General features: G+C 42.1%; 1 protein-coding gene and 2 non-coding genes across 3 annotated transcripts in view; 2 read left to right on the top strand and 1 right to left on the bottom strand.

Annotated features, from left to right (window-relative positions):
- TRNAS-AGA (transfer RNA serine (anticodon AGA)) lies at positions 1-82 on the top strand. The gene has a single exon. It is a non-coding gene; the product is annotated as a tRNA-Ser (tRNA).
- Positions 83-318: 236 nt separating this feature from the next.
- On the bottom strand, positions 319-400 carry TRNAS-AGA (transfer RNA serine (anticodon AGA)). The gene has a single exon. It is a non-coding gene; the product is annotated as a tRNA-Ser (tRNA).
- Positions 401-2,821: 2,421 nt separating this feature from the next.
- PFAS (phosphoribosylformylglycinamidine synthase) overlaps positions 2,822-11,225 on the top strand; it is an 83,849-nt gene continuing 75,445 nt past the window's right edge. The window contains exon 1 of the mRNA XM_058183957.1: positions 2,822-2,920. The gene's annotated coding sequence lies outside the window, so the exon portion shown is untranslated. The remainder of the gene's footprint in view (positions 2,921-11,225) is intronic.

The raw sequence follows: 11,225 nt of genomic DNA, 5'->3' as shown, positions 1-11,225 counted from the left end.
GTAGTCGTGGCCGAGTGGTTAAGGCGATGGACTAGAAATCCATTGGGGTCTCCCCGCGCAGGTTCGAATCCTGCCGACTACGGGGAAAGTGTGCAAATTGCTCTCCATCAACTTGTTGAGCACGTTTTTGCGGGGTTTTTTTTGGCATTGGGTCAATTCAATTTTTAAATCTTGGTTTTTTTTAAAAAAAAGGATCATGGGGAACACCCTCCTCCTGGGGGTTTCAGCCACGTCTTTTTTTTTTTTCTAAGCTTGAACCCTGAATAAATTGACCCCCATGCAAAATGCATTCTCAAATTAAGGTACCTAAATCTTGTTCGTAGTCGGCAGGATTCGAACCTGCGCGGGGAGACCCCAATGGATTTCTAGTCCATCGCCTTAACCACTCGGCCACGACTACCAGATGTTGGCTTATTATTTTCTCTAGGTCAATAAATAGACTAAATGTATTTATTCTACAGCCCACCCAACCCCTCTGGCCAATTTTCTTCCAAGCTCAGAGCAACTGAAGTCACAATTTTTGGGCAGAATTAAAATAAGGGATCTTTGGTGCTAAATGTATTTATTTTATAGCCTCCCCAACCAATTTTCTTCCTTCCAAGCTCAAAGTAACTGAAGTCACAATTTTGGGACAGAATTAAAATAAGGGATCTTTGGTGCTAAATTTATTTATTTTACAGCCCTACACCCCCTCCGGCCAATTTTCTTCCTTCCAAGCTCAGAGCAACTGAAGTCACAATTTTTGGGCAGAATTAAAATAAGGGATCTTTGGTGCTAAATGTATTTATTTTACAGCCCCCCCACCCTCCCACCAATTTTCTTCCTTCCAAGCTCAAAGCAACTAAAGTCACAATTTTTGGGCAAAATTAAAAGAAGGGATCTTTGGTGCTAAATTTACTTATTTTACAGCCCGCCCGCCCCAGTAATTTTCTTCCTTCAGGGCAACTGAAGCCACAATTTTTGGGTAGAATTAAAGGATCTGGGCTTGCTTGATTTCCTGCAGAAAAATTTCCTGATTCCTTTCATTCCCCAAACTAGGTAACCTCATCAGTGCTGGCTAGACTTAAAAGTAATAAAATAGCAAACTGATGGGAGTTATAACGTAGATTAGTGCTTTTCAAGCTACTTTTTAAGATATGTGGATTTCAACTCCAGAATTTCTCAGCTAGAAGAGGGGCCGCCACCTCGTGTCAACTACTGAATACCTTGAAAGGAGAAATGCTCTTACCTGAGAATGCTAGAGGAAAATGGACTACGGGGCGATCCAAAGCAGGACTGAACCTGCAAGCGTCAAGTTTGATCTGACCTCCTAATTTTACCGCGATGCCTCCTAAGAAATAAGCAGCCTCCAAAATACTATTGATCGTCAATTTTTCCCCCCCTATTTTGTTTGGTTAGATGGGCACCGGAATAACTCTTAAAAAGAAGAAACAATTGTTCCGGTCTTTATAATAAATTCCTGAAACGACAAATGACCATATTTTTCAAGTTCCCGAACTGCAGGGATGGAGACAACTACCTGTGTCTTAAGAAGCGAATGGAAATCGTTTGCGATCGCCGCTTTCCAGCCTTTTTTAAAAAAACCGTCCTGCGGTCCCAGCATTTCCAGGTGGTGCCCCATCCAGCTAAGCTTTTCAAAGCTCAAGCCAAATTAGCTCAGGCGGGCCTCTAGCAAGTGGCCAGAGAGACAAGAATCGCCCCGCAAGGGAAAAGCAATCCAAAAGGACCAATTTCTCTCTCTCTCTCACACCCACACACCTCTGTTCCCTGCGGGTTCCCGGGATCCCTATGCACCGGTTGGTCTAATAAAAGAGTTCCTTTGCAACCTGGTTGAGAGTTTGATCCTAGGTAGAGGCAGATGCTGGGTCTCCGGCTTGGGCAGGGGGTTGGACTAGATGACCTTACAAGGTCCCTTCCAACCCTCTGTCCAGCGGTCAAAAACCGTTTCTTGTCAACGTTACCTAAACTCATCGGAGAGAAAGCCTCCCAACGATCCAGCAACTAGGGTGGGGCATCGAAAGCAAAGTCACGTTCCTTGAAAGCGATTTTTATTTTTATCCATTTTGATCCATTTTGATCTTTATATATAGAAAAAAATATATATTTTGACTTTTATAAATTTTTTAATGTATCCCATCCATGCTTATGCTTATTACCACATACGTTCTTGACAAATAAATAAATAAATAAAATAAAAAGTAAAGTAAAATAAAAAGTAAAGTAAAATAAATAAAATAAAATGTAGAGTACAGTAAAATAAAATAAAATAAAAAGTAAAGTAAAGTAAAAAGTAAAGTACAGTAAAATAAAATAAAATGAAAAGTAAAATAAAATAAAATAAAAAGTAAAATAAAATAAAATAAAATAAAAAGTAAAATAAAATAAAAAGTAAAATAAAATAAAATAAAAAGTAAAGTAAAATATAAAGTACAGTAAAATAAAATAAAAAGCAAAATAAAATAAAAAGTAAAATAAAATGTAAAATAAAATAAAATAAAAAGTAAAGTAAAAAGTAAAGTAAAATAAAATAAAAAGTAAATAAAATAAATAAAATAGAATAAAATGTAAAGTAAAATAAAATTAAAAAAAGTAAAGTAAAATAAAACAAAATAAAATAAAAATGAATCTCCAAAAAATCCGCCCAATTCCGCCCCGCCCTTCCCGCAATCGAAGTTTGCCTCGCGCGGCTCCCCCCCCGCCCCTTTTTTCAAGGCCGCAAAAGGAGGAAGCGAGACAGCCAATGGGAGATGAGGGCGGGGCTCTGGCCACACCTCCCTACCTCCCATCTACCCCGCCCCTCGCCCGGGAGGTTCCCTTCCCAGGAAAGAGGCAGTGCAAGTGCCCCGTGATCGTAGCGATCGCGCGCGCGGGGAGAGAGAAGGAGAGAGAAGTGCCAAGACAAGACAAGACCCGGGCGCAGGTAAGGCTGCAACCCTGTGACTCGCGGGCGGGGGGGGGGGAGAAAAAGGGGGCTTTTCTCACGACCCTCTCCACTGCTCCCCGAGTTGGGATCGTGGAGAAAGACCCGGTAAAGAAACCCGTGTCGGATGAGTTGGAGATCGCTTTAGATTTGTTTAAATCAGGGTTCTCCAACCTTGGCAACTTTAAGCCTGGTGGACTTCAACTCCCAAGCTGGCTGGGGGATTCTGGGAGTTGAAGTCCACCAAGATTAAAGTTGCCAAGGTTGGAGAACCCTGATTTAAATAGTAAAAGGCGGCCCGGGGTCTTTTTTGGGGGGGCTTTGTGGGGGCGGGGAGAAGGGTTGGGCAAACTTTCCCTTGGTTGGGCTCTGCAGTTAGAAGAAGCCCGGGCATCCCTTGAAGGCGTCCCCTTGGACGCGTGGGATTACAACTCCCATCATCCTGGGCCGGTTTAAGGGCAAGGGTGGGGTGGGGGTGGAAATATATTGAGGGATGGGTGGGTTTGTCCGGTTTTGCTGGTGGGTGGGTGGGGGGACACCGGTTCTAGCGGGCAATGTTTTATTTTTTTAAAAAAAAAAAGGAAAATGGACAGAATTGGATTCTGAGAAGTTTGGGTGAAGTTTGACTCAGCTTCGCTTTCCGTTTGAGGGTGATGTCTCTGTTTTTTAGATGCTATATACATATATAAATATATACATGCACCATACATATATATGAATTTGAATAGAATATAATAGAATTCTTTATGGGCCAACTGTCTGTCTGTCTTGCTTCCTTCCTTCCTTCCCTTTCCTTTTCTTTCCTTTCCTTTCCTTCTTTCCTTCCTTTCCCTCCCTCCCTCCCTCTTTTTTCCTTTCCTTCCTTCCTTCCTTCCCTCCCTCCCTCCCTCCCTCCTTCCCTCTTCCTTCCCTCTTTCCTTTCCTTTCCTTTCCTTTCCTTTCCTTTCCTTTCCTTCCTTCCTTCCTTCCTTCTTTTCCTTTCCCTTCCTTCCTCCCTCCCTCCCTCCTCCTTCCTTCCTTCCTTCCTTCATTCCTCCCTCCCTCCCTCCCTCCCTCCCTCTTGGGCCATATTAAAATGCAGAGTTCCAGAAACAAATTATTACTGAAATTTGATAAAAGCAACTTAAAGTGGAATTGGATAAAATACAATTGGCCAAGGGTGATTGGACACACAAAGAATTTGTCTTCGGTGCATAAGCTCTCATTGTACATAAAAGCTGTAAAGTGATAAATCATGATCATAGTCATCATAAAAATAATGAACAGTACATAATGAACAGTCCCGTTCAGATTTCCTGCCTGGGGCATCCTTAAATTGTTTTTTGTTTTTTTTTAGAATTTTGTGAATTTCGACTTTTAGGATGTAAATTTGCACCTTAATACCATTTAATCTTTTTGTGTTGGTTGTTGTATACATTAGAGAGCTGGTTTGGTGTGACGGTTAAGGACATCAAGCTAGAAACGGGGGCGACTGTGAGTTCTAGTCCTGCCTTGGGTGACCTTGGGCCAGTCACTTTCTCTCAGTCCTAGGAAGGAGGCAATGGCAAGCCACTTTTAGAAAGAAAAAAAAAACCTAGCCAGGTGGAGGACGGACCCTTGCCCTGTGATACGCAATTGCTGTCATTTTTGTGCAATTGGTAGACTAAGGATTGAAGGTTTAGCTTTGTGTGAAGCAAGAGTTGTGAGCCATTTGAAGGGCAATGACCTCTTTGGCTCGTCCGTTGGATATTTGCTCTGAGGTCTTTTAGATCAATCAGCAGCTCTCTGGAGTAAGACCTACGTCTCCTAGTACCACGTCCACATTCATACGCAGCAGTTGCCAGACGTACCCAGGTGACCTCTGGAATAAAATGCAGTATTTGCTCTCTTATCGCTCAGTGTTTTCCATGTATGGACGACTAGGCCTGGCAGATTCTTAAAAAAAAAAAATAAAATTAAAAATTGTATCCTCGACTTACGATCACCATTGGGATCAGATCATCCCTCGCTGAGCGCTGCAGTCGTTAAAGTGAGCGGAGCCTCATTTTACAACCGTTTTGCAGAGGTCATCAAGCGAATCACACAGTCATTAAGCAAATCTGGAATCCCAATGACAGGTTTCCAAGGAACACCCCCAACAAAATAAAGCTCTAAGGCTTGAGGTTCCTCAAAGTTCCAATTTATTAGAGATGTCATGTTGGCACAGTTGGGAAAACCCGAAAATGAAAGCTTCCAGGTTTTCCACACCCAGTTGACAGTTCACAGCCCTGCCCGACACCCATAAGTCCATCACATTGTCCAATCAACTCTTCACACTCAATATGATACAATCTTCAGGCAGTCTACATCAGACGCAGGCAAAAGTCCTTGAATACAGAATGTTGTTATGACTAACTTTCTACCGCTCCAACAACCACCCCCTTCCAACTTCCCCAGCTAAAATATGTGTCAGTTAAGAAGCAAAAAGAAAATTGCCTTCCAAAACTGACGCCCCCATTGACTTGGCTTGTCAGACGCCGTTTGGGAAGGTTGCAGATGGGGATTGTATGACTCCGGGATGCTACAACCAGTGGTGGGTTGCTCCCGGTTCGCCCCGGTTTGGGAGAACTGATAGTGGCAGCGGCGGGAAGCTCTGCCCACCCACTCACACGTCATCAAAAACACTCTTCGCATGCGCAGAAGCTTCTGAGGATGCGCAGAGTCACGCACTTGTGTGCTATCGATAGCGAACTGGTAGCGCCGGGATTTGAAACCCACTGCTGCCTACGACCATGATCCAGATCACGGTGGCAGCATCCCTGATACCGTGAATCAGAATACATACCGATTGCCAACTACCCAAATTTTGGGGGGGAGGGGGGAAAATCTTACGACAGTTGTAAGTGCAAGAACTGATCCCGTGTCAATTTTTTCCAATGACGTGATCGTTTCAATATTCTTTATGAATTTATCAGGTCATGATTTCAAGACATCCAAGTTATTAGCTGGCTTTCCGGTAGTGAATTTTCCTAATTAATTATGTTTGGCCAAAAATGGGAATTTTGGGTTCTGTTTTAAACAGCCTTTCGTTCGCTTTGATTGGATATAACCTCTGGTCTTCACGCTTTGAAAAAAAAAGGAAGAAAAATATGCTTCAATTTTCTTTTCTTTTTTTCATAAAAAAGTTTTATTTTTACAATCATATCAAACAGCTCATCCAATGTACAGTTATATACAATTAGTCGGGCTTGCCCAGTCACCACCACCCTTTTTAACACTCTTCCCTCTTCTACCTTCTTTTACTTTCCAGACCTTCCTCTCCTTCTCTTATCTACATCCTCTCCTCCCTCCACCCTACACCTTCCTTCTCCCTCTTCTACCCCTCTTCCTTCCTCTTCTCCTCTTTCCTACCTCCTACTCTCTCCTCTTTTCTCCCTCCCCACCATTCTAAAATGGTAACTGGGCAGACCCGACCCTACATTAATTATATTTATACATCTTCAATAATCCCTGTACATTAGCCATCACTCCATCCTCTACCCTCAACCCCTCAACCCCCCAACTTCCCAGAACAAAATGCAGGGTATCAAAACTAACAATCATAATCCAAAATAATTCCTAAATTATAATCATAATCACACTCTCAATTCCCCTCTCCTTCAGAAATAAATCTAATACAAAATATTTCCTAAATTTACTCATATGCTATTCAATATTTTTTTATCTGATACTTATTTTGAATATAATCAATCCACATTTTCCATTCTAAAATATATTTTTCTTGTGTATAGTCTTTCAAGTAAGCAGAAATTTTTGCCATTTCTGCCAAATTTGATACTTTGAGTGTCCATTTTTCAATTGTAGGTAATTCTTCTTTCTTCCAATATTGAGCAATCAAAAGTCTTGCAGCTGTTATTAAGTTCAAAATCAATTTAGTCTCTATAGCTGTACAATCCATAATTATTCCTAGTAGAAAGAACTGCGGAGTAAACTTAATCTTCTTTTTCAAAATATTCTGCATGATCCACCATACTTTAATCCAAAATGCTTTAACTTTTTTACAAGTCCACCATATATGGTAATAAGTGGCATCTTCACAATCGCATCTCCAACATTTAGCCTGTACATTAGGATACATACATGACAACCTTTATATGCTTCAATTTTCTAGTGCTGTGCATGACTGTATAGATCAGTGGTAGTCAAACTGGTCCTTGCTGCCCACTAGTGGGCGTTCTAGCTTTCATGGTGGGCGGTAGGGGTTTTGTCCAATAGTGAAGCACTTTCCTTTTTTAAAAAAATTCATAGCATTATTTAAAAACATTTTCATTAGGTTTTCATAAAATTCACCGTGACAATTTAAATTTCCGAAAATATGTTATTTGTATCGCCCGTGCATAAGTTTAGTTCACGTTATGTAAGTGAAACTAAATGGCGCTATAGTGCGATCACAAACAAAAGAGCCTCATCTCAGAATAGCTCGCGCATCTCCCCCCACACCACCCAGCTGTAACAGACAAGCAGAGCCGGTAGCCGGCGCCCCCCCAACCCAATCCACGATGCACGAGAGGCATGCGCAGATGACGATACACTTTATAAATCACCATTATTGTGGAACCGGTGGGCGGTTAGAAAATTTTACTACTAACAGAGATATAAAAGTGGGCGGTAGGTATAAAAAGGTTGACTACCCCTGGTATAGATAGTTCTTGACTTATAACCAGTGATGGGTTTCGGATTATGTTACTACCGGTTTGCCCCACGTGCACACGCTCACTTTGTACGTGCGTGGCCCTGGTTCGCAAGTGCGCCTGTCTTCGACACATGCGCCTGGCCTTCCGTGCATGCGCTTTGCTCAAATGTGTGCCTTCTGTGCATGTGCCCGGCATCAAAAACGTGCCTAAATAGGATGGCATAGAGCTGGGGGGGGGCATGTGTGATTTCCGCTATCAGTTCGGGTGAACCGGTGTCGTGTCCCCCTCCCCCTCCAACGACCGGGTCTAGGAAGTCCATATCAAGCATGGCCACGAAGCCTCTGCAGCTTTGCCAAATTCCTTTCAGATTTCTCAGGGCAGGCAGGAATCCAAGTTGTGACTTCAGCAAACTAAATGAGACTTTGCTTGACTCAAAGTTGTTTGACTCAAGCAGGTCCTTTATATAGGCTGTGGGGTGTGGCTCCATGACTCAGCACTTATCCAGGCCTGCCCCTCTCTTCCTTCTGCTGACGTCGCCTCTCAGATCTCCGGAAGCGAGGATCTTCCCACTTTGAATTGTCTTCTGCTGTTTGAGAAAGGGAGGGGTCAAAAGGCATAGGCCCGAGCAATTCCAATCCGTGGCTGTCTTCCTCTGATGGCTGAGCCAAAGGAACACACGCCGCATCAGTGAGGTTTGTTTGTTCATTCCTGACATCCTCTCCGGGCATGGGGCCAGGGCCAGGGGCTGGAGGCGTGACAGGCCGTTCATCTTCATTATCAGACTCCGAATCTGATAGCAGGCCCGGGAGGAGACGGAGGGGCCCGGCTGAGGAGAGGAGGGAGGACGAGGCACAACAACCGGTCTGAACCGGTTGAATACCATCTCTGCTTATAACCATTCGTTTAGTGACCGTTTGAAATTATAGCGGCACTGAAAAAGGTGATTTATGACAGTTTTTTCCACATTTACAAAGCAGCATTCCATGACCAAAATTGGGGCGCTTTGACAACTGATTCGTGTTTATGACGGTTTTCAGTGTCCTGGGGTCATGTGATCCCCTTTTGTGACCTTCTGACAAGCCTAGTCAATGGGGGAAGCCAGATTCACTTAACAGTTGTGTTACTAACTGAACAACTGCTGTGATTCACTTAACAACTGCGGCCAAAAAAAGGTCATAAAATGGGGCAAAAGCAGTGGTGGGCTGTTGCCGGTTCAGACCGGTTCGGACGAATCGGTAGTTGTGACCTGCAGGGCCCACCTGCCCCAGCATTATGTCATCGTATTTAGCGGCGTTTTTTAAGCTGTACGCAGGCGTGCAAGCCACGCATGTGAATAAAGCATTTTTGGTGCTGGGTGAATAGGTTGTTAATTCATGTGCCGCTCCCCTCTGAGCAAAAGTCACTTCATAACTATTTCGCTTAGCAACAGAAATTCAGGGCCCAACTGTGGTCGTAATTCGAGGACTCCCTGTATATATCTTCATCAGGTCTCCCTCATTGTATTTTCTGAAATCTAAAGAATCTCAAAATGTCTCACCCCGCGTCGTGCTTTTGAATTTCTTCATGAGTTAGCCCTCTTTTCCAAATCCTTTTTCCCATGTGAGCAGAGCTGTAGAATAGAATAGAATAGAATAGAATAGAATAGAATAGAATAGAATAGAATAGAATTTTTTATTGGCCAAGTGTGATTGAACACACAAGGAATTTGTCTTGGTGCATATGCTCTCAGTGTACATAAAAGAAAAGATACCTTCATCAAGATACAACACTTACAACACTTAATGATAATCATAGGGTACAAATTTCCTATTCCTTAATCTATTTAAAATCTCCGCTCTTTTACCTCTCTTTCTTTGCTTCTTCCGTTTGGTTTTTTTGGTAATCCATGGCTCCCGGGAAATTGCTTCTTCCTGTGTTAGACTCTCCTCCGCGTTTGTAAAGATGGTGGGGGGCGGTGAGATCACAGAAAGCTGCTCCTTAAAGAAACGTTGCTTAATTTTTAGATGGTCTCATGAGTAAGAAATCTGTAGTGAGTCGCAGAGAATAATTAAAAATAAAGAAACCATTAGAGAGCTGTACACAGTACAGTTAGTCCTCACTTAATGACAGTGTTATGATGGACAACGCCAAAGATACTTAAAACACAATTTTGAAATTTCGATAGCTGCAGCACACACACATACACACATGCACACACACACCCCCAGGGGTGGTATTCACTTACTTTCCCTACCTGTTTGCAAATGTGAGTGCATGTGTGTGCTCTCTTGCTTCACTCTTATGTGCCACTTCTGTGCATGCGCAGGCCTTTTGTTCATGTACTTTGCTCTCGTGCACGTCTTCCGTGCATGCGCACGGCCTCAAAACCGTGCCGAAATAGGACGGCATACAGCCAACCTGCGATTTCCGCTATCAGTTTGCCTGACCAGTCTGAACCAGCTGAATATCACCTCTGCACACACCTCATAGTCACAAAATTTTGGGTGCTTGACAACCAACTCAACTTTATTATTTAGTGTTTTGACGTGACATGACTATGATTTTCAATGTTTTTTTCCTTAGTTTCTTGTGTTGTGTAATCCCAACTTGTTAGATAAAGCGGGTTCGTTTAACATAATCCACACAATTAACCTAATGTCTGGCATACTTGCTTAACAACTCTCGTAAAAATAGGTCACACAATTGTCACGCGGTAACCCGCTTAATGATCTCAACAACACATGACTATAATTCTGCTCTCAATCACAGTCATAAGTCGAGGAGTACCTGTATTGAAATTCTATTTTTTTTTTCAGTTTAACATTTTTATTGAATTATAAAATATTGTAAAATACAAAATACGAAAGTAAATAGAAAAAGCAGCGGGGAGGAAAAGGGGGAAGAGAAGTGAGGAAGGATTAGAAAAAATAAAAGAAAATGTAGCATTAACCTCTGACTCCCTCTGTTAACTTCAAATTTTATTTGGCATTAACATCAAATCACAACTTTTTGCTTTTCCATAATACTATGGACAAGTCATTTCTGTAAAGATCTCTCAATCTAATCCGTAAAACTCAAAATCAAAGTTTCATTCTTTTCCACTTCAAGCACAAAGTTCAGAAGTGGTTTCCATGTGGTACCAAAAGGACTTGTGTTCTTTGCTTTAATCAAAGTGGTCAGTTTTGCCATTTCAGCCAACGCCGTCAACTTCTGTAGCCATGCGTCCATAGTAGGAATCGAATTGTCCTTCCATTTTTGTGCATAAAATAGTCAACATATATAATAACAAAGTTCCAATTTTTTTCTTCAGTTCTTATTCCATCGGGCCCAAAAGTAAAAATTCTGGTTTCATTTTTATCTTCATTTTCAAAATTTTCTGTATTAAAATATGAATTATGCTCCCTTTTTTTTTTTGCGTTATCACGTGTCCAGCGTAGATGTTTAAAAAGTCCCTTTTTTACTTTTACGCTTCCAACATTCATTTGACATACCTTTACACATCTTAGATAACTTATTGGTGTTATCAGTGGTGGGATTCAGCCAGTTCGCACCACTTCGGGAGAACCAGTTGTTAACTTTCTGAGCAGTTTGGCAAACTGGTTGTTGGGAGAAATTATTAGGGCAGAGAACCGGTTGTTAAATTACTTGAATCTCACCCCTGGTGTTACTCTTCT

The sequence above is a fragment of the Ahaetulla prasina genome, chromosome 4 (assembly GCF_028640845.1).
Source record: "Ahaetulla prasina isolate Xishuangbanna chromosome 4, ASM2864084v1, whole genome shotgun sequence".
Classification (NCBI taxonomy): Eukaryota; Metazoa; Chordata; class Lepidosauria; order Squamata; family Colubridae; genus Ahaetulla; species Ahaetulla prasina.
The sequence above is the reverse complement of the archived record's forward strand: the minus strand, read 5'-3'. Positions and strand labels throughout refer to the sequence as shown.